Raw genomic sequence first — 22,930 nt, 5'->3', positions numbered from 1 at the left:
ATAATCTTACATACAGAGCAGGCCACAAGAATCAACTAGCCGTCTGGGAGACCTCCGGGAGGATTTGTTGTAAAAGCAATTGGCACATCATTAGCCTCGAATGCAAATCCTGAAGGAAGCCCATGACCAGGCAGATTCTTCCCGTGCTGGATCCCTGGGCAGGCACCATCTCTGGGTGGGAGACGTGGAGCTGATGCAGAGGTGGAGCTGGGATGAGGGGCTCATCCTTCAGCTGCCTTCGTGGTATGTGGAGAGGCAGGTGAAACCCTCTTGGAAGTGATGGTGGTGTTACTCCTGATGTTCCACCTTCTCCAAGCTGCAATGTGCTGTTTGAGAGCGCTGGGGAGGGCTGGAGGAGGAGACAGTGGGCGTAAGCTGGTGCATGAGGGAATCTTCAATAAGCTCAGCGTTGAGCTTGAGTGGGTGGAATTTGGAAACTCAGGCCTAAATCCTGTGACTAGAGCCCACTGTTGAGCTACAGAGCCAGAATTTGATTCTGCTGCTTACAAGGAATGAGATGGAGATGAAACCAGGACGTGGAGCAGCCCCTCATCCAGCAGTGCCGTGCCCCAGGCGCGAGCTGACGCCCCATGGATTTCCAGCCGGTGAGCTCACAGCCACGGGGAGCGGGGTGCCGTGGAGAGGAGAGGGGAGGAGAGGAGGGTGGGGGAGACCCGCAGCTGGGGTGGTCCCGGAGTGGGCCTGATGGAGCTGCCGACAGAGGCTGAGTGATGGCCCCTGCTCACGGCGCGCGGGAGATGGAGCAGAGCGCGCTGGCGGAGCCGCTCTCGTCGTCTGGAGGAGCCCGTTCTGGGGAAAGCAGTGGGAGGATAACGCGAGAGCCATAAAGCATGCTGCTCTCTTCTAATGAGCACGGCTCACGAGGGACCAGGACTATTTTTTACTCCGTCGTTATTCTTTCCTCAGCTCACAGAAAGTTGCTGAGCCTTGTGTCTGCCAACGGCAGGCCAGATGCTGTGGCGGACCCGGGCCAGCATGACCTGGCCAGCTGGCCCCACAGCCCTGGCATGAAGCCCCTGCCTGCTCCTGCCTGCTCCTGCCTGCTCCTGCCCTGCCTCACCCCCCCCGGTCAGCATTGTGGGGCCACAGGCACAGGCAACAGCATCAGGGCTTTGATATCCTAGAGCTGCTCTCCGGAGAGCTGGGCTGCAGCGTGCCCTGGCCCCGTGAGGAGCCCTGTTAGTGCTGCCACTGAAAGAGCAGCAATCATTCCCCAAATCTGAGCTGCAGAGGTTCTTGGAGGAAAAGAGAGTCTCCAGAGGATGAGGGAAGTGAATTGCATGGGAAGCACTGCGATGTTTTTTTCCTTCTTCATGCAAAGCTGATTTGCAAGACCCCTCTGGGTGCCTTTACGGACACTTGCGTCACTGATGAGCGTGGGACTCGAGCAGGACCCAGAGAGTTCACACATCCCTTCCATACCTCTGCCCTCGGGGAGTTGCTCCAGAGCTTGAGGATCCCATGAGAAAATACGGATGGAAGAAAAGGCCTGAATGGACATCTGGGACCAAAATACCCCAAATAAATATTTACTGACATCTAACTCTAGCCTGTGCTGCTGAAGGTGAACAGCTGCTCGTGGCTGTGAGGTGCACCACTTGCTGCTTCAACCCTATTTGCTTTTCCCAAAACGTCTGCTTAAGTGCAGTGGAAATGCTTTTTATAATGGAAATGTTTGTCTTTTACTGGGACGAGAGTGCTGGTGCGTCCTGGCACCACCAAAACACACCCAAAACAGCATTGCCCCTCTGGCAGTGGCTGATGTGATGCCACACATTGATGATGCTGCTTGTAGGGCAATGAGATGGAGATGAAACCAGGCCTGATGCTGTGGAAGGACTTTAAAAAGATGACTGTGGGATTTATGGGATTCATCTCTTTTTCCCCCGTGTCACTCGGGAGCGATGCTGGGACACCCAGCTGGGATCGTGAGATGTGCAGGGTCCTTTGGCTGCCTGTCCGCGGGGACCTAAATCCGAGCGCTCTGTCTCCTCCACAGAGACAAATGACATCCTGCAGCACAGGTGCTTTAAAAAGAACAATAAATTGAAAGCTCTTCGCCGAGCTCAGCTACAGGGCCAGGATCCTCTTTCAGAGAGTATTTTAGGACTCAAGGCACCACAGCTGTTTGTGGGCTAATCCCTCTGCCCTCCTCCTCAACCTCGAAATGGGACTTTGCAGACCCACTTAAACTGCAAATAAATCAGGAAATGGCACTTTGTCCTTTCCAGAAATAGGCCAGCTCTCCGGAACCCTTTGAAAGAGGCACCCGAGCCCTGCATCTGCTGAGGAAGAGACTTTGCTGCAAGCAGGCGGTACAGAAAACTTTTCCTGAGCAGATACTGTCGCAAATGTCGGTTTCAAAGCCTACACTCGCAGAGGTTCCTGCATGGGGACAGGTCTGGGGTCACCAACAGCAGGTCCTCTCCATGCCAGCCCCACTGGCACAACCTCCCCTGGACTCCTGGGGGGTTGTGGATGGCTCCAGCAGGACGGTGCTTCCTCTCCTCGCTGCAAGAGGAGGCTTTTAGCCAAAAAGCATGGCATGGAGGTGGTGGTGTTTGCTGCTAGGGGTCAGGTGAGGATTTACGTCTCCACTCTGAGAGAACCAGGCTGGTTTTCTCCAAGGCTCATAGCCCCGAAATGGGCTGCACTGGTGGAATTAAGTGGGAGCACGAGTGTCAGCACTTTCAAGCCGGTGAAATGTAGGGTCTGTAAAAGCTGTCAGGAGAGAGCCGAGGTCCCCGCGGTGCTCCTGCCTCAACCCTTGCCAGGTCACCGAGCACAGCAGCCATCGCCTTCCCCTGCTGGAGCTCAGCGCCCGATCCGTGCTGCGGGCACTGTGCTCGAGGCGAGGTGAGTGGCTTCCAGGGGGTTCATCCTGGGCTTTGTGGACATTCCCTGCTGGCACCCAGGACAAGACCCTGGTGCCAGTTGTCTCCAGGCTGAGATGAGGTCTGGTCCATAGTGCAGAACATCCCTGGGACATCCCCACCCGCACAGCCCCACGAAGGTGCCGGGTTCCCCAGGCGCTGAATCCTTGCTGCTGAGACCCATCTACTGCTGGTATTTCTTCTGCCCCTGTGTAATGGCCTTGTTCTCCAGCTCAGGGACCAGCGAGGCAGCAGGGTGTGAACGGGAATAAAATGAGAACCTAAGCTCTGTGACTAACACAAAACCGTCCGGGGTAATGAATGGCCTCTGGGAGCGGAGGATGCCGTGCACTTTTCTCCTCTGCAGAACAATATTTTCAACATGTATTAAGCATCATTAAACAGATAATTAAACATTCCCTCACAGGTTAATATATCTCAAATACATGACCCAGAGTTACCTCTGCAAGGGGTGCGGGGTGCTCGAGGCAGCAGCGTGTACAGGGCTGTAGCTCTGGGGGTCGGGGTGCTGGCAGTGGCCACGTCTGGGTGTCACAGCACCTCAGTGGGCTGGGGTTGCTCCCAAATGCCAGGGTTTTGCAGGGGCATGGGGAATGTTTCTGGGCACAACAGCAGCCCCTGTGCTGGAGGGTGGAAGCATCGATGCTAGTAACAGCCAGGCAGCATGAGAAGAGGTGGGAGCTGCTCCCTGTGCCGTGCCACCACCAAATGCCCTGCGCATGCACGTCCTTGTCTGGAGGGTGGGCAGCATGCCCCAGCCCACCCTGTGCAGGTAATCCCACCTGCTTTTCACCACCATCCTCCTGGTAAGGCCCTGGGATAGTAGCCAACATGCTGTTGGGCTGAGATGTTCAATTTTATGTGCTTGTGAGGAGTCTGGGCGAGATGCAAGGTGCTGCAAGGGCGGACAGTGGGGTGAGGATGCAGGGTGCCCATGCATGGGATGCACTCACTGCAGCACAGCCAGCACGGGGACTGGGAACCTCCGCAGGCAGAGGGGACATCCTGGCAGCCAGAGGGGCTTCAGCAGAGTTTGCTGAAGCTCTGAAAGTCCCCGAGCTAATTGAATCCAAGTGTGCAAGCAGGGCTCTGCCCTCGCGGGTGCGGCGGGCAGGGAAAGAGCTTTTTATTTCTCTTCTGTTCCCTAGTTGCTTTGAGTTCTCTGTCTTTGAAAAGGGAGGCCTCTCGTCTTTATTCACATAAAATGTGGCTTTTCTAAGCTTAAAAGCCTTTTGGTCTCTTCAGGGAGTGCTCGGCAGGAGGCTGGGCACAGCCACCCCCGGCACCAGGCACAGAGATGTGCCAAACGGAGGTTCCGGGGGCTGGTCGCTGCCCGTTCCTTGGTGTGTCCCTGCTCCTGGCCTGCTTGGCCCTGGTTTTAAGGAAGAGACACGGATTCCCCGGCCTAGTGTGGAGCAGAGAGACCTGAGCCCAGAGCAGTCATCAGGAGGGATCACACAGAGGTGCCCAGCTCGTGCTGTGCTGTCCGGCTCTCCCCGGGGGTGATGCTCAGTGAACCTCACCAGGGTGGCTGCAGGGGTTACTTGCTGCAGGAATCACTAACAAACTTCGTGATGCTCCTGCTTGGTTTTCCACTTCAGAGTTTGATTTCTTTACAAAGTACCTGGCTGGGGCTGCGCTGGTAAAAGGCAATGAGTGGTCATTATTTTGATTCATTTTCCCAACAACGTCGACATGAATAGGGATTTATAGCCAGGAATTGGCAGGATGAACAGGCTCTCCCAGAGACATATGCAAATCAAAGTTAGCTCGTTAACCCCAGCCATGGCAATTAAGGGGCAATAACAGGCAAAAGCACAAAAAGATGATCAGCCCCAGAGGAAGCACAAGCCCTGGTGTGGTCAGAGGGGCGGTGGGATCCCTGCACCCCTCAGGTGTCCTGCTTCAAACCCACTGGGGCTGCAGCTCTCTGCGTGTCCCTGCACCTACAAAACCCCAGTTGTTACAGGCGGGGCACTTCAGGAACCAAAAGTGAAATTACAGCTTTAATCTACCAAAATATTTCTTATTTTTGCCAGCATTGTAATGAAAACCCTCTAAAGAGGCAGCCTACCCCAGTCCTGCATTCCCAGCCTCGTGCTCTCTGAGTTTATTTATTGGGTTGCTACACAAGCTGAGCTTTTTCTCCTCTTCTCTTTTCTCTTCTCTTTCTTCTCTGCTTTTGCAAATTGAATTATTTAAATGCATTGTTTGGCAGCCTTAAATCCAGGCATTTCACTCTCTTTCCCCCTCGGCTGCCATTTCTTTCTCTCCTTTTTGCTCTTATATTTTCAGGATCATTTACTGTGTTGTTCCAGTGGCATTTATTGAAATTTGCACAAAAAAGATCTTTTTTCAATGACACTATTTCAGCCCATGCAAAAGATTTATGGGTGCAGGAAGACATCCGTGGCAGGGAGTCTTCACTGGCAGGGAGAAAGGAAGGAGGGAAAGGAGAGAAAATGTGCTGGAAAAGCAGAGGGTATCTGGAGCGCTGAGTGGAGAGCAGCTAGGCACCGTGGAGGCAAATCACTCAGCATTGGGTTTGGCTGGGAAAACTAATGTGCACGGTAACACACGCTCATGGGCATGGGCATGGGAAGCTTTTGGTGCTGCCAGTGTGTGGGCAGAAGCACGCAGAGGGAGCACATTAATTCTTGTGTGCCTCCAGACACGCTTGGCTCTGCAGATGTCTTGGAGGAGCTGGAGCACTTTTGGTGTGTGGTGCCCACGTAGAGCCATCCCCGTCCCCGTCCCTGTCCCCGTCCCCGTCCCCGTCCCCATCCCCATCCCCATCCCCATCCCCATCCCCATCCCCATCCCCATCCCCATCCCCATCCCCATCCCCATCCCATCCCCATCCCTATCCCCATCCCCATCCCATCCCCATCCCCATCCCATCCTATTCCCATTCCCATCCCCATCCTGGTGGCGGGCAGCCCCATGCGGTGCTGGAGCTGGCCCTGAGAAGTGGCTCTTGGAAGGCGTTTGAACAAGCTCTGCAAGAAGCAGTGCTCTTGATTGTCACTCCTATCTCTAATCCTGCTTCAAAGCCAGCTCCTTTTATTTACATATTGACGTATGATTCATTTAATTGACTTTCTTGCCTTGGAATTGTACTTACTTAATTAATCTGATTACATTTCTGCTTCTAGTTAAAGAGCTTCTGTGTTCCAGCCCAGAGGTGGCTGTGTTCCTGTGAAGTGCTGTGATTCTGGTCGATCTCACCCGCAGATAGGGTCTGCAAAGCATTTTGGGATCCTTTGGTAGGGGAAGACAGGCAAAAGACATGGAAAGTGCCGCAGCAATTTCCATTTTCACACACGCAGCAGCTTTACTTGTGGCAGAAGTAAGACACCCTCCTAGTCAGTGGGATTGAATTATCTCCATAAATTCATTACATTTTAAAAAATATGATAATCGGCACGAAATGAACATCCCGGGGGAGACGGAACATGTACATCTCAAGTACTGCTAATAATAAGCCTTTAATTTACAAATGCCCAGGGCTGACTCAAAGCCTCCACGTCCCGTGGTGGGGGCGGGGGCTCTGCACCCATCCTCGCTCCCCCCCCCAGCGCGGCCACCGCGGCTCCTACACGGCACAGGGTGCTGCCAAAGGGTGCTGGGGACCTCATGGGATGGTGGCCCTTGGTATTCTCCACGTGGTGGCATGGCTCCTGCTGCTGGCCGGGTCCGCCCCTCCTGGGCACGGCCTTCCAGCGCGAGTATCAATATTTATGAAAAGATTAGCGCCTGTTTAATGCGCGATTGAAGCAATTAGGGAGCAGGCAGCAGCGGCGCTGCAGCCATTTGTAAGCATGCAGTATTCATGGGGGCTGGTGGTGGGGTTTGGGCAGGGGCCTGGGGCTTAGCTCTGCCGAGCTGACCTTTGGTACTGCCAAAATTACGGCCTCGGAGCCCAGCGAACCAACCCAAACTCGCTCGGACGCCACCGCTGCAAACTTTGTCTCTTTTTGATTTTGGAGGCTCTCAGGCCGCCCCTCTTCTCTGCGTTTGTTAAATACTGATTAATTATTAAATTAGCCATTAACTATTAATGGCTGGTTTCATGAGTGTTAACGACAGCCATGTGCAAGGAGATCTGTGTCTATGGCAAACCTGCTAAACCTCAGGGAATAAATCCTCGATAATCAATATGGCATTCGTTCCATTTGCAATTCTTGTCTCATTTGGTCCGCATTTAGCATGCACTTAAGTGTTTTTTATACAAATGTAAAAGCCAGTTTTATGGCTGGTGGAAATTACTGTCTCTCAGCAATAATGGCAGGACCCTTTGCTTGCCTCTGAGGCCCGGGAGGAGCCGCACCTGCAGAAGTTTCCCTGAGCCACAAGTTCTCATTGCATCCCAAGTCTCCGTCCTGCCACTGGTGGCTTCTGCTCCGTGGGTGATGTCTGGAGTGAGCAGGAGCAAAAAAGCTCCTAGCTTTGCTGCTGGCTCGTCCATGCCCTTGCCCTCTGCTTCCTCCTTCCTTGGGGTGCATGAAAGCTGCAAGCAGAGTGCACAGCGGGGTGAGAAGCTCCATCACCCTCCCTCCATCCCCTCCTCCCCACTAAGCTGAGGTTTCAGCCTCTCCAGTGGGGTCATGCTGGGCCCCAAGGGCTCTGAAAACACCCTTGGCTTCCTCACCCATCCTCTTCCTCCTGCAGGGATGGATCCTGGTGCCCCTGCCCACGCCAGCGGAGTGGCTTGCAGCAAGCCTGGCATTGAAAATGTGCTTGCTCATTGCGGTGACCCAAATGTTCCGTCAGTGCTGTTTTTGGGATGCAATAATGCACCACTGGGGAGAAGTAAGGTAGGATTTATTTTTCCCATAAAATGTCCTTATTGCTTTCAGATCAGTAAGATAAGACTATTTCTAAAACCAACAAATTCCAGGCAGCCAACAAAGAAGCAAGTACCTTCTGAAACCACCCTGGGGTCCCCAGGCACCCCAGCTCCTGCCCACCTCTGTCCGCTGTCTCTGTCCCTTGTCCCCAAATTTCTCCCAGTGACTCCCAGGGCAGGATGACCTGGGCAGGGCAGGCAGAGGTGACCACGAGCTGTCCCCAGGGTGCTGCTGGGCACCTCCAGGGGTGCTTCAAGGGAGGTTGGCCAGGCCTGGAGGTCCGTGGTGGAGGCAGAGCAGAGAAGCAGCAGGTCCCTGTGCCCTCCCAGGGGACACGGAGCGAGCGGCAGGGATGTGGAAGGGGAGCAGAAAGGGACACGGGGCTGGAGCCGGCCCACGGCCAGCTTGCAAAGCAAGCGGCCGCAGGCATCTCCGGAGCAAGGCTTTTGAAGCCGTCAGCCTTGCCCCAGGGAAGAGATTTTGGCCTGGGGAGTGTTATTTTGACTGGTGCCTTTGCACGGTCCCAAAAAAGCAGCACGGCTTTTCAAGATGCCCTCAGAGGAGAACCATTGCTGCTCGAGAGAGAAAGAGGCTTGGATTATTTTCTCATGTCAATTAACGGGGCTTTCCAAAGGAAACCCAGGCTCCTCTGAATCCAGAGCACGGGACCCCGGCCAGGCTGCTCCCCCCGAAGAGCTGGAGCTGGAGGGAGAAATCAAGGCTCTTTGGCCAGCAAGCGGCTGGGCTGAAGCCAGCAAATAAAATAGTCATAACGAGGCCTTTTGAGATAAGTTTGGAGGCTTGGTTTTCTTCTTCTTCTTTTTTTTTTTTTTTTTTTTTTTTTTTTGGTCTGTTAGGGAAAGCACTTGGCCCAGGGGAAGCAGCCGCAGACTGCGAGCGGCATCGCGCTGCGGGCACCCCAAAAGTGCATTTTGTCCCCCCAGCAGCCGGTGCACTCCAGTGGCAGCAGGAGCACGGAGCCTTGCTCCTGCTCCAATAGCCTCCTGGGGTAAATTCCTGGGGACGGCCCCAGGGATGCACCGAGGTCCCTAAAATGTGGTGATTTCAGAGATACCCCCTGGCAGGGTTGTGTTGCTCTCCCCAGGCAGGTGTGCTGGCCGTGCCTCTGTTGTGTGAGCCTTTCTGCCCAGGACTGAGCGCGGTGCTGTCCTCGGTGACTCGGGGCCATCCGCAGATGCTGTCAGGAAGATGTTTTCAAGCGGGACGCAGATGCCAGCTGGCACGGGGATGGCACAGAGGCTGGCCACAGGCAGGGATTTCTGGCCCCAGCTCCATGGCACGGTCCTGCTCCAACGGGTGATGCCGTGGGTCCTCCTCACCTGGCTGAGCAGGACGGAGCTCGTGCTGAAGGTCTTCCCAAGGAGGCTCCACAGCCTCGTAAACAGCTTGATCCAAATCCTTCCCAGGGCATTGGCCGGGGTTTGGCCCAGGGCAGCTCAAGGTGGGGAAGGGAGGTTTGCAGCAGGGCTGTGTTGAGGGGGGTGTCCGTGTCTTCTGGCTGTGTTGGTGTGCTCTTCACCCCGCTGCCCTCAATGCTATCTGACAAGGAGCAGGATGGGCACTGTCACGTGCAGCTGTGGTGGCTTCTCCCTGGTGCAGCACGGCGAGCTCACTGCTCAGCTCCTTGGGAAGGAAAGCAGGGTGCTCTCTGTGCCCACAGCACCAGAGACCCAGGGTTCCTGCTCCGAGGGATCAACAGCCCCCAGTGCACCCCCTCATCTGGCTTTTCACCTTTCACAGGCTCCCTGAACCCTTTGCCCTCCCCGTCCGTTCCCCAGCACCCCTCTCCTTGGGGCTCTTGCTGCCTGCAGGGCTGCCGAGCAGCAGCAGCAGCAGATGAGGCACGGCCCCGAGAAGCGGGATGCCCCCCCCGGCCCCCATCTGTGTGGGAGGAAGCGGAGATGCTGCAGAGCTCCGGAGATCAGAGGGACCACGGGAGGGCTGCGAACCCACCCACGGCGCCAGGGCCGCCACAGCTGACGCCCGTCCTTCGGGGAGCCTGGGTGCCCCCCCTCTGCGATGGGTGTGAAACCCCCCCAGCCCCCTGCTCCTCCACCCGTGGCCTCTGAGGCCGTGTCCTCGCCATCCCGTGGGTTTCTGGGGGGCTGCGGGCAGGGGCTGAGCTGGGAGCCCCCCACACCGGGGGGCCGTGCCGGTGTCTCCCAGCCTGGCGCTGCAGGGGACGCGCTGCGGTCAGCTCTGGTGACTCCCCGCGGTGTGAAATGCGGCACCGGAGAGAAGAAAGGCATCCCGGCTGGCAGCAGCAACCCTCACTTGAAAGACGATGACCCCGTTTAGGGTTTCAGAACAAATGGAGCAACAGATAGGCTCAAATCAGGCTCCCCGAACCCTCTTCCTGCCCCTGCCGCCCATCTGAGCCAAACCTCTGATCTCTCTCCAATTCCCTGCATGGCGCTGGGGGCCGTCGTGGGTCTGAGCTGGGACCGTGAAGCCATGCTGGGGGCGGCAGGGCTTTGCAGCCTCCTGCCTGCCCTGCTCGAGGCTTGCTGGGGCCATGACCGTGGCCCCACAGCACCCTTATGGGATGAGGGCAGCTGGGAGCTCGCCCAGCCCCTGCAAGAGGGGTGAGGGGGGAAATCCGCACCCAGCAGGAAGGGGAAGAGCGAGGGGAGCATGGGCATGGCCTTGGATGAACAGGGTCCTCCCGCAGCCGCGGGCAGCCTAATCCGAAGCCGGGGGCTGGCTATTGGAAGCAGGTGTGCCGCCCCGCCACGCGATGGGAGCCATTAAGGAGAAAGCCTCGAAATAAAATTTATGCCTGTCTCTCCTCACCCCTCTCTCCTGAAACACATTACGCCGTGCTCCTGCCCCGCGCGGGGAGACCCGCTCCGTTTGGCCCCCCCGGGACATCCCGGGGCTGGAGGGGGGGGTGATGGGCATGGAAATGCACCAGGCTGTCCCGGCGGCCCCCAATTCATCTCCCTGGGAGTCCGTCGGGTCGGGAGGATCCCACGGGAGGGATCCCACCGCACCTGGGCTGCTGCTCGCCCCCGGCCGCCCGCTTGGCAGCAGCCCCTCGCTGGGCGGGGGGAGTTGGGGGGGGGGGGCAGCAGCTCCCCCCATCACCACCGCTTACCCCGAGGTTTATTATTACACAAATGTGAATTCCAGAACCGGCATCTGGGGAGCAGCTGCTGGGAGTTAACCCCTTCTGGGCTGCGAGAAGCAGGGCGGGAGCAGGGCCTGAGCATGGCCCTGGGGGGGTCCTGTGCCGGGGGGGCATGCTGGGACCCCCCCCGTGTGCTGCAGGGTGCCCCGGCAGTGGGAAAAAAGGGCATTGGCTTCGCAGGGACACGCTGTGTGTATGGATGGCGAGCTGGGTTCCTCCCTCTCCTTCTTTTTTTTTTTCTCTCTCTCTCTTTTTTTTTTTTCTCTCTCTTTTTTTTTTTTTCTTTTTTTAATAACACGCACTTCTGTTTCCATTCAGAGGTTTTATGGGGATTTGCTCTGCCTCCTAGGCAAGGCCTGAATTTGCAGTTTGCTTTGGGACACAGCTGCAGGGGATGCTGCGCTTGGCTCCTGAGGAGCAGCCCCGAGATAAGGGGTGAGAAGGGGAGGCCAGGCGCTGCCTCGCAGAGAGGGCTCAGCCGCACGCCGTCGGTCTGGCTAGCACATTTCTGCCTGAAGACGGATGTTTGGGTAACACCCTTGCAAAGAAGACAGCTCCTCACAGCTCCTACCGTCCTGCCAGCCTTTATGGCACCTTTGCAAGGCTTTAGGGGCTGCTCAAAAAGACTGATATTTCTGCCACTGCGAGCGTCCTGCTCGCTAAGCTCTCCCTTGTGCCCCCCAGGGTCACCCACCGGCTGACCTGCCGGGGCTGGCCAAGATGTGAAAACCTCTCCCTGGTGCCTGGGAGTGGGGCAGCAGGGACGGGACAGCTACTCGAATCCCTCAGTCCCTCCTGAACTGCAGGCTCCCGCTGCGGCTCTGCCCACAGACCCCCTCCAAGCTCCCGACACCAAAGTGAAGCTGACAGGGAGACTTGACAGACAAAATAACAGCAGCCAGAGCAATCACTGTCTCCCGAGGAGGTGTTTATAATGCGAGGAACCCCTGAAGGGATCTGAGCATGAACGGGAACAGAAGCTCTTTTGCCGGGGCTAAGCTCCTGCCTGCGAGCTGGAGCGTGGAGCCCAGCCAGCCCCGCTCTGCCCGCACCGCCCGGGGCAGGGGGAGAGGGGCTGGCAGCAGCTCCTGCGGCTCAGCAGTGCCTGCAGCCTGTGCTGCCATGCCAAAAAAGCCCCTCCTCGCCTGTCAGGCAAGTGCCTCATCTCTGCGAGCCCAGCTCTGACTCCTGCCCATTCTCCTCATCCTCTTTGTCCCCCTTTCCTACCCCGAAGCTCTCTCTGCCTGTTTTTCCCAGCCTGCAAGACCTTTGGGGCAGGGGATGAGCCTCCCCCAGGCTCCACGCAGCCGCCCCGTGGTGCAGAGGTTCAGCTCGGATGGATCTCAGCGTGCGCCTCAGCACCGCGTCCCCGCCGCCCGCAGCTCCGGCAGCGGTGACCGCGCTCGCGTTCCCCGCAACGAGCTCATCCCGCTAGGCAGCAGGGGCAGGATGACAAATTGTTCTGACTAATAGTCTAAACAATGTGGAACAATGGGAGTCAGGGAGCAGCACGTAAAATATGCAGCGCGCGGGGGGCTGGGCTATTTTATTTGATTATCAGATGGGTATTCCAGCGCTGGGATCCATCGGGAGCAGAACAACGCGTGTCCAACTCAATAACATCTCAGGAGGGGCGGTGGGGGCTGCACGAGCTCCTTCCTGGGTGCAGCTGGGCAGCCTAGCCCCGAGCCAACACCTCTCCTTGGTACATGGGGGCTTCCGTGGCACCTTCTCTGGGAGAGGGGCTGCGAGGGGCTGACCCGGTCCCAGGGCTACCCGAAGGGGCCGGGCAGACAGGGCCCACAGAGGATGTGTTTGAACACACAGAGCAGGCTTGCTGTCATCTCTCTGAAATTCCTTTGCATTCGGAGGCATTCTGAAAGTCAAAAGCTGTTAGTTTCCCCAGGATGCCCAGGGAGGAATATCGACTGGGTTTGCTCTGATGATATTTCTCTGCACAGCTGTTCGTGCCATCAGCAGCGGGGTTTCTCTTTAAAAAGAAGATATTTTATCCATTAAAAAGAAATCTGTAAATGATGGATATGTATTCAGCCTAAGACTGAGTGATGAAATCCTCTCGGAGGTGCAAGGATCCAGCTCTCTGCCTGTCCCGACCCCTGCCAGCTCTCGCAGAGGCTGCGCAGCTCTCGGAGAGCCTCGGGGCCGGCAGCAATGTGCAGGGCTCAGGCCAGGAAGTTTTCTCTCCCGAGGCTCCTTTCACTTCCCGTGTCAGAGCAGGGCAGGAATGCTGTGAGAACAACCTCTCAGGAGCTGTTTGGAGACGTGTGCTTCCAGCTGGAGGAGAAAGCGTCGGGTCAGCAGAAGGGGAGGTGGAAGAGCTGCTGGCGGGGAGGAGCGAGTGCTGCTCTCTGCCCTCCGCGAGGGGCCCCGCTCCCCCTTGCCCACCCGGAGCAGATTGCTGCTCGGGCTGTCACCATGCTGTGTTCCCCTGGATGTGTCCTGGACCCTGGAAATCTGCTGTTCCCGATGTCCTGCAGCCTGCCTGGGGGCACATGGGCAACAGAGCCAGTGCCGGCAGCCTGCAGGGCAGGGGGGGTCTGCTCCCAGCACACATCCCGGGGGGTGCAGGAGGTCTGATGCCATGCACAGGCACAGGGGCTTCTTGACTCCCATCACTCCTGCCTCAGAGCCTCACGGAGACCATCTGTGGGCTCTAACACCTTCCTCCCCCCACCCCAAAGGGTGCTATTTTATTCCCATCGCCATAACTTGGCCTTTAAAAGTCTGCTGCTTCGTTCAGGGGATAGATGCAAGTGACCTGAACCTCGCACGCCCAATTGGCACGCAACGCCTCCTTTCTTGTTTTACACTCCTCGAGTTTTCATTTATTTTTGAGCTAGGTCATTGAGGTTGTATGGAAGGATGTGCCCTGGAGCTGGCAGGAGCACCAGCTGTGCTCGGCATGCCCTGCTCTTTGCAGTTGTGCCAAAACCGATGGTGACAGTGGCAACAGAAGAGGCTCGGTTTGACCACCACCCCCTCTTGTTTCCACGTCCTAAGAGACAAAAAGGAAATGCCATGGCTCCTGCCGTTCCTCCTCCCTGGGATGGACTCACCTGGTCAGTAGGAATGCCATGTAGGGTGGTGGGGAAATACCCAACACCTTCCCCCCTCGCTTACAGCCCCTCCTGCACGCAGCAGGACCTTCACCTCCTGTCTCGCAGGTCTCTGCGTGGCTGGAGCAAGGGGAGGAGAAGGCACAGACAAAGGGGGCATGGGAGAAGCAGGAGGAGAGCAGTGAGCCAAATCGCAGGGGCAGGAGGGGGATTTCTCCGCTGAAATTGGGGAGGAGGGCTCAGAGTTCGTCCCTGTCTGTGCCTGATGCAAATCTGCTCACTGGAGATGTTGGGAGAGCAGAGCACTGCTCCCGATATCACAGGTTTGTGTCGCACACAGGAAGATCCCAGGCACGGGGTGATAATAAACAAATAGGAGGAAAAAAGCGACAAACAAAAGGTCGCAAACATCGGCAGCGTTGGAAAGGGAGCGCTCCCCTCAGAGGCAGGCAGGCAGCGTGGCAGAGCCAAAATGCTTTAAAAACCTCCCTTTTATATGGCATTTGTTCTTCAAAGACATAAGGGCTTGTAAAAAAGCTCTGCCATTTACCTCTGCCTCTGACATGTTAATGGTTGTATTTTTGAGTCATTAAAAATTGAAATGTGTAACACTTTCAGCGGCTGCCAAACCTCTCCACAGCCCAGCTCTCCCCCTTCTGCTCTCCTCCACCAGCCGCCTCTCCCTCTGTTTTCCCCATGTGCTCTCTCCTCTCCTCTCTCTCTCGTCTCTTCCTCCTTCCCCTCCCTGCCTCCTCCTCTTCCTCTGCCCCCCGCCCTCCCTCTCCCTGCCGCTTGCCCCCGGCCCCCTCCCCATCGCTGCTCTGCTGGAGCTCCCCGGCACAGGAAGCCCTTGATAATCTGCTGCTTTAATATTCGCACCTTGCCGCTCCCCTGTTCAGCGGGACTTGGAGAATTAGAAAATGTATTTATCTAGGTACACTGGAGAGCAAGAGAAACAAAGAAACCAGCAGGGCTTTTCTAACGAGGAATGACTAATATGGCCCAGGAGGGCCTGTCTTCTTCCAAGCACTCAATTTTCCCCGTGTTTTGCATCCAAAGATAACATTGGCAATGCCAGTGGCAACGCTGGGGCACCTGCCAGCCCGCAGCTACTGTGGGTACTGTGCTCCCCGCGGGGGCTGCCGGCAGCTGCAGCGAGCCGCTGTTTGTTTTACCTGCTCTGTCTGATGTGACACAACCTGCCGCAGCCCGAGCCATCGGTGCACAGCCCGCAGGAGCAAGGGCTTGGAGAAGCCGCCGTTTGGCTGCTGGTGGCCCTGCCCGAGGCTCTGGCACCGCTGAGAATTTCAGATCCCAAAGCACAGCCTCGGAGCAGCTTCTGACAGCGCGAGGACCACAAAGGAAATGCTTTGGGGTTTTCTCAGGACTGCCCATGACAAAAGCCTTCGTGGTCCTCCGCATGGTCTCTGTAAGTACCCGCAGCAACCACCACGTGCTGCCCAGGCAGCGCCCGGCTGGGTCTGCAGCCTCGGAGGACATCCTTTGGCTGGGATCTCAGCAGGCTCCTGTGATAGCCCCAGCGTGGTGGGGAGAAGCCTGCCTTCTGCTGGGATTTCTGAAGCCTTCCCTCTGCCGGGCATGGTGACCCCCATGTGGATGGGTTAAATGCCTGCTCGCCCCTGGGCTCTCGCTGGAGCCAGGCTCTCTTCCTGCCAGCCGATGTCTTCAGCACCCATCTTGCATTGAATACATTTGAAAAGGACTGAAGACATCACAGTTTGCCAATTCGTTTGGGATTTTTATTGAAAACGAGGAGCTGGGATGAGATTTACTGACTTGAGGTGGATACAAGGCATCAGTGGATTTCTTTTTCCCCAACAGAGCAGCAAATGCGGTTTAGTGGGCACAAGCAGGAGAGCTGGGTCTAAGAGTTTTGCTTGTGTAGTCTAGAAAAATACAGAGGCTAAGAGGTTTGTACGCTGGGGAGGAAACACCCGGGAATGTAAGGAACTCTTTAAGTGAGAGGACACCGTCAGCATAAAGCTAAATTGGTAGAAACCTGTCACAAGTAAATGTCAGCTAAAAATTAAAGGTTTCTCCTAATCATCAGTTGAGGGAGTTTATAAAATAGCTTTCCAAAGGGGTAATTGAGGGGAGAAATGTAACGAGTTCAAGATGGGAGCCTGACACTTTTCTGAATTTCACTTTGGGACGGAGCTGAATTTGACAGCCCAGCCCCCCGACTAGGTCCCTCTCCAGCCCGCGACCCTCTGCACATGTGGATGGGGGCTCGGTCCTGTCCTGCAGCCTGCCGTGGTCCCAGGCCCTCCCTGCTGGCCGATCCCTTCCCTGCTGCTCCTCTCCAGCACACACAGATGCTCTTGCACACAGATGTTCATACACATGGATGCTTGTGCACTCATGGATGCTTGCACCCATACACACTTGCACCCACAGACACTGTCACCCCCACGGCAGACCCTCCTCCTCCTCCCTGCCCCATGGCACAGTGACCATGTGCAGCCCATGCACACCCCCCCCCAACTCACCTGTCCCCAGCACAGAAGCTTCTCTGCTGGTTAATAAGCTGTGGCATGCCAGACATTGAAAGAATGAAAATTGGCCAATTTTTTAATATTTTAAATCCCATCACATATGCTTTACAGGTCCGAGCAAAGCGCTTTATGACGCCTTAGCAAGGAAATGGAAACTATCACTGGGTATAATCTACCTGAGCTGGATTGCCCCCTGATCCCTGGTGGCTGCAGCTGTGACACCGGGGGTGCTGCCACCGAGCTGGCCGGTGTCCTCCCCAGCAGGAGGGAAGGAAGGGCCAGGAAGGGGTCCCAGAGCCCAGGAGCCCCTGACCTGGTGTGTAGGGCAGAAATGGGGCTGGCCAGGGGTCATGGGGGCTGGCCAGGGGTTGCTGGAGCTTCTCGGGGTGCAGTGGGTGATGTGCAGGCTGTGAGTGCAGCCTGCTTGTATTTGGGTCACCAGAGAAAGCGGTTCCTTCCTGGAGAACTCCTACAATGGGGTGCAAAAGGCACTGGAGAGAGGGAAAGGAGGAGCAGGGGTAGAACAGCAGATGTCTCTGGCCAGCCCTTTTTTTACTGTGCTTTACTCATCCTTCCCCTTCGCTGCTGTTTGCCCCCAGCTCGTTCCCTGTGGAAGGGCTGGGATGCAGGCAGGTGATGTGCAGAAGCAGGAACGATGCCAGGTGAAACGCAGGAGCCAGGGCACTGCTCCCTCCTCCTGCCCCATCCCAGGAAGGGCTGAGCGAGACAGGCTTCTGTATGGGCTCCTTTTTTTGTTTTAAATCAGGGAAAGGTACTTTTTCTTCTCCCTCTTATTCCACCCTGAGTGTTGTGCTTTACCACTGACAAAGGAGCAGGAATTCCACGCATTTCTTTGGCTGTTTAGCAGAGCTGCTGCCCTACTCTCCCCTGTCAGACACTAATCTCTCCTAATATTTAACAGTCCCAGTAGGCAGCAGGATTTATCCTCTGGCCTTTCTACCTGTCATTTCATCCCTTCTCACTAAGGAGCCCTTTGATTCCCTTCCGAAAAGAGGTGCCAGGGCCAGCGTGATGGATTGGCTCACGCTGGCAGTTAGAGAACCAGCTCCATTTTTCTCTGTTCCAGCTGTCGGGTATTTATCTGGGGCAGCTCGGCACAGCTGGGGAAGGCCCTTGTGCCTCCTTGCAGGGAGCCAGGCGGATGGGCAGGCTCGCTGAGCAGGAAGGTGCCGTGGGTGTTAATGCTCCAGCTCCCACAGCCCTAACCGCAGGCTCGGCGGTTTTAGCTCCCGGGTTGCTCTGGATCTAATAGGATCATCCATTCCGGGAGCAGCTCCCCTCCCACCACCTCCAGCAGCCCTCATCCCATCGCTCTGCCCCTGCATCCCGCCCCTCAGCATCCCAGACAGCGTCTCCCCGGAGAAAGAGCCCAGAGGATTGGTACCCTCAGATGGGAGGAGGCTGGTGCTGGGACCTGCATGTAACCCAGCACAGCCCCAGCACCTTTTCTTGCTTCCCGTGGTGGGGCTGAGCAGTTTGGGAGCCAAAGGTGTCCCTGTCACGCAGCAAGGAGCCCTCTGGGTGCCCTTCGCTTGGTGCAGGGGCTGGAAGTGGTTAGGGTGCAGGCTGTGCACCCGGGGAGGGCAGGACCCCCGCTGCTCCCTGGCTGTTAGCCCCCCGGCAGGATGCGTGCGGTCCCCTCGGAAGGGATCACCCCCTCCCACTGCCTCCCCGCTCCTTTTCTCACTTTGCTGCTTTCTCTCCTGCCTAAATAGTGGCAACACCGGAGCTCTGCAGGGCACCATTAAAAGACAGATGATACTGCCAGAGCACAGCTGTCCGAGGCCATGGAAAACACGCTCCGTATAATCTTTCTGAAGGGGCATGTGTTTAACATTGACCTGGTTACTCAGCCCGCAGCCGGGCCTCTCCCACATGCACATGCCATTTCAGACAGGAACAGCGGGGCTAAATTGGGCAGCTGGAGTGCTGACTCGGCTACCTTGCAGGCCGGTCCCTGCCTCCTGCCGCCTCCGTCCGTGGTGGAGCAGGAGGAGGAGCAGCAGCGAGATAAATCCTGCTCACTGGCAATCTCCTGGTACGGCGTGAGGAGCAGTCGGACAATAATTGCTATTAATAATTGTAATAATCTCCAGGTGCTAAAACCGTACGAGACTTTCTGGGTTGGAAAGGGAGCTGGAAGGACCCTGTGGGTCTCCCTTCTGCGGGGACAGCCCAGCTCCTGCTGGGATGCTCCTGCGATGCTTTTCACCCCACAGACCCCATGCAGGGCAGGGGGAAGCCGACCCACAGCGCTTGTCCTTGTGCCCTGCCTGGCCCCAGTGCTCGCACTGCTCCCTGCCACCTGGGGCCAGCCCTGCAGCCCTGCTCCCCAGCTCACCCGCCAAAGGTTCCTGCAGGTGGGTGGGGGGCTTAAGGAAAAGAAAATCCACAAAAGCAGAGACAGCAACACATCTGCATTGCCAGGCTGGCTCTTTTTCTCCTGCACTCTGCCGTGATGCATTTCTTCCTGCCCGGGTGCCAGCCTATTGCAGAGACCTGGGTGCCACCTGCTGCAGGGCAGCAAGTGTGTCATTTCCCATTAATGCCATTTCCCTCAAGTGCTCATCTCTCTCTGCTTTATTTATCCCCTAGCCAGAAGGGGACTTTTCTTCCAATCTTCTCTGCAAATGCAAATAAACCAAGGAGAAAGACACGAGCAGGACCTGTCCCCCTGGCCACCCACGCAAGCATCTGATCACAACCCCCAGTGCAGCCCAGCGCAGCCCTGAGCTGGGCGCCCCAATGTGGTTCTCCAGGGATGACAAAAAATAAAAAATGAGTGGCAGAGGCAGGGACAAGGCCTCTGCTCCCAGTCTGCTTCCTGCAGGAGGGGGATGTTGCATGCACACCCCGAATATCGAGGGTTTCTGTTTGTTCCCCATGAGGGACCCGGGCAGGTGCAGGCAGGACAGGCGTCCCCATCACTCCCCTTCTCCCCAGCTGCACATCTCTGTCCTCTCCAACGCAGCCACCACCGGTGCCTGTATTTTGGTCACAGCTCGGTGTGATGGGAACATAGCCACGGGGAAAAACATTTGCAATTTAAGCATCCGTCTGCAGCTATTTCACTACAGTGCCCAGGGGCTGGGGAGGATGGTGCCCGTGCTGCAGCACGCGGCCGCCAGGAAGCATTTGGACACAGCCAGGGCTGCCGGGAGGAGGTGAATAATCATTACTTTTGTCCAAAGCCCAGCGCCGTGGCTGCTGCCGTTGCACGCCGATCAGATGGAAATCCGCGTGCAGACAGCTGGCGAGCCACACCACACACGCTCCGGCCGCCGTGGGCTTAGCAGCCTGAGAGGGCCCCTTCGAAAAAGTCATTAGCGAGGCTTTCAGGGAAGGAGCGTGCACCGCAGTGTCAAGGCACCGAGCTTGTTTAAACAGAGCCAGCGCGAAAGGAAAAGCTCCCCGGGGGCCCCGTGGGAAGGTTTCCGGGAAGCCGAGGGAGGTGTCTCTGCTCCAAGCCCCCGCTGCCTGCCCGGCGCTGCCGTCCCGACCTGCTGCAGGCAGAGAGAGCTGCACAGGAGACAGGCTGCTGCTCCTCAGCCCGGCCTCGCCACCTTTCCCAGCAAAGGACACGCTGCTGTCATTGCCCAAGGGCTGGGGCTGCAGTTTGGGTGGGCATCGCTCAACCCCAACACTCTGAAATTTTCCCCAAGCAGACCTGGTGTGCATACAGCCTCATGGGCTCAAGCCCATCATTACTGGATCCAAATGAGCATGCTTTCCACTAAAACTACCCTCCTGGCCCAAGGAACAGGGCAATTCTTATGCACAGCTTGTGAAACCGTGGTGCATCGCCGGAGGGTGTCCTGCTGGGACTGCCAGGGTGCCCCGGGACATCTGGGGGGCTGGTGGATGACAGCGGGGCCACCGTGCCAAACACAGCTCTGGGGCTCTGCGGTGACGGTGGCTGGGTCCGGCCCCAGCCCTGCACCTCAGTTTCCCCATCTGAAAATTAGGGATAAATGAGATCCTGAAAAGGTAGTGATTGGAATTAATTACTGTTTGCAAAGTGCTTTGAGGTCCTTGGGTGGAAGGCACCAGCAGAGCGTAATTGTAATGGCACTGTGCAATTGGCCCGGAGGGCTTTGGTGCATTGGACAGGAAGGGATTACTGACTGGAGTTAGCAACAGATGCACGCCTGCACGTGAGGGCTCATTACACAGCTACACATCCTCACAGTGATCGCGTGGAACATGTTTTGTCTGCCGCAGCTTCCACCTGCCGTGGCCGTGCCACCGCCAGTGCCCTGGGCAGGGGCTTCCACCCCCTGTGTCCCACGCACGCAGCCCTGCAGCACCTTCTGGGGGGGCCATGGCAGGGGGTGAGGACCCACCAGGAGACCCCCAGATCTCCTCGCCCAGCTTCCATCGGACCCTCCCCTGCAGAGCTGCATCCCTCTCACCACCCGCTCCTGCCCCATCCCCTTCGCCAGGCTTCCCTGCCTGCTGCCCCTGCCCTCCCCTGCTGCTGCCCGAGCCGTGATGGATGCGATTAATATATGCTTGGAGAGCAGTCGATCCTTCCGTGCTTGCTTTCAGCCTCTGATCATTAATGCCTCCATATGGGCACCATTTCTCCTTGTCACGCCGCAGCTGTATCTGGAGGCAGAGGGAAGCAAGCCCGCTTCCCAGCGGCCAGACGCCGAAGAGGCACGGCCCCGGAGGTTTCCCCACCTTTGGGAAAGGTCAGAATATAAAGAGCTGTTGCCAGGAGGTCCTCGGGTGCAGAGCAGGAATGGAGATCACTGCTCGGCTGCTGCTGGGTCTGCCGGGGAAGGTTTTTGTAGCCTTCTTCTGCCTGGTTCTGAACTCTCGCCATTCGGCTCTCTTCCCCTCCATTGCCCTCCTGCTCCCTCCCTCCCACTCATTTCATTTTTTTGAAGGGCCTCAATTTCTTTTCAGTTTTATTCCTCATTAAAAATAAATACCGTTGCTATAATTTACAGTGAGTTTAATTAGAAATGAGTTACGTGATCTAAGCGTTAGGATTTAATTGCTCGTTCCTAAAACAATTTTCTCATCTGAAATGTCCCCAGTTAATGATCATTCATTAAGCGGGACTGGAGTCCCTGAAGTGGAGCTGGAAGGGCTGCGGATCACCGCCGATCGCCCCCAGCCTGGCACCAGGGCACGGGGGTCCCGGTGGTCAGCCCCTGCCCCGAGGGGCTTGGCAGAGACGAAGCCCCCACCCTGTGTGCTGGGGGGGCTGTGGCGAGCAGCTCCCACCACAGATTTCATGATGGCAGGGGGGCAGGAGATGCTTTTCACGAGGAATGTTGATTAATCAAAATGGAAACTTTTACGGGAAGCATACAGCGATGTCAACCAAGCTGTTTTGTGCTTTACTTGCTCATTTTTATTCCAAAAATGTCTAATCAAAACCACATCTGGAGGCAGAAACCCTTTGCTTGCCCCCAGCCTGTGCCTGGGCAGCAGGGCTCTGGTGGAGCTGGGTGGGCACCGGCCTGGGTACCCCTGTGGGGCTGCAGCTGGTGGGCACGGGGCAGCAGGGATGAGAAAGGACAGCACAGGACAGGATGGGACAGGACGGGATGGGAGCTCTCTCCTGCTTCTCAGTTTTGACCAGAAGTTCCTGAAAAGAGTTAAACTGAAACTAGCACATTCCCGCAAAGAGACTTTGTTTTGACACATCAGCATTTTTTCCATTAAAAAAAAATAAAAATAAAAACAACAAAGGCAACCCTAACCCTCTCCGCTTGGTTGCAAAAGTCCAGCCCCGCTTCTGCTCTGGGCTTTTGGGGGTAGCAAGAGGCAGCGAGAGCTCGGCCACGGGGATGGATCCTGCAGGGATGGATCCTGCAGGGATGGATTCAGCAGTGCAGGACAGGACCCCCACAGACCACCCAAGCCTCGACTCTGGGGGAGGCAGCAGCCCGTGCTGCACACAGCCAGCAGACCAAGCGGGCACCTTCTTCTCCCCAGGACCTCATGGTTGCACTGGAAGCAGCCTCGTTGTTTTCCTATTCACACCTCTCTGGGACTGCTCCGTGCAGCCCCACTCTGTCTCTCTTATTCCTCTCCCCAGCCCCCTCTTTCTGACTGCATTCCTGGAGCAAGAGCTTTCGTTCCCCGTTCCCTGTCCCAGGGCTTTATTTACATACACATATTTATCTACCCGCAAAGCAAGGAAACCTGAGCAACGACTTTGGAAGAGGCAGATGATAAGTAACAGCTCCTTCCTCCCGGCTGGGACCCCCAGCCTGCGGGAGCCCCAAGGAGAGGGGTGGCACACCCAGGACACACATGGCACCCCGCGGGAGGACACGGCCACCTGGCAGCTCGTAATCAGCCACCAATGCTTCCCCGGGTGTCGAACATACCAAGGCAGGCATCTCTTCCCAAGGAAGTATAAAACGGGGAAGAGCAGGAT

The 22,930-nt window shown here is 56.7% G+C and overlaps 1 long non-coding RNA gene across 1 annotated transcript; it reads left to right on the top strand.

Moving 5' to 3' along the window:
- The first annotated feature begins 390 nt into the window (after nt 1–390).
- Nucleotides 391–1,564, top strand: LOC311443787. Its single transcript, XR_014697498.1, has 2 exons — nt 391–605; nt 1,343–1,564. It is a non-coding gene; the product is annotated as an uncharacterized lncRNA (long non-coding RNA).
- The last annotated feature ends 21,366 nt before the right edge of the window (nt 1,565–22,930 follow it).

This window comes from Aythya ferina (assembly GCF_964211825.1).
Source record: "Aythya ferina genome assembly, chromosome: 13".
Taxonomy (NCBI): Eukaryota; Metazoa; Chordata; class Aves; order Anseriformes; family Anatidae; genus Aythya; species Aythya ferina.
This window is presented reverse-complemented; position numbering and strand designations above follow the sequence as displayed.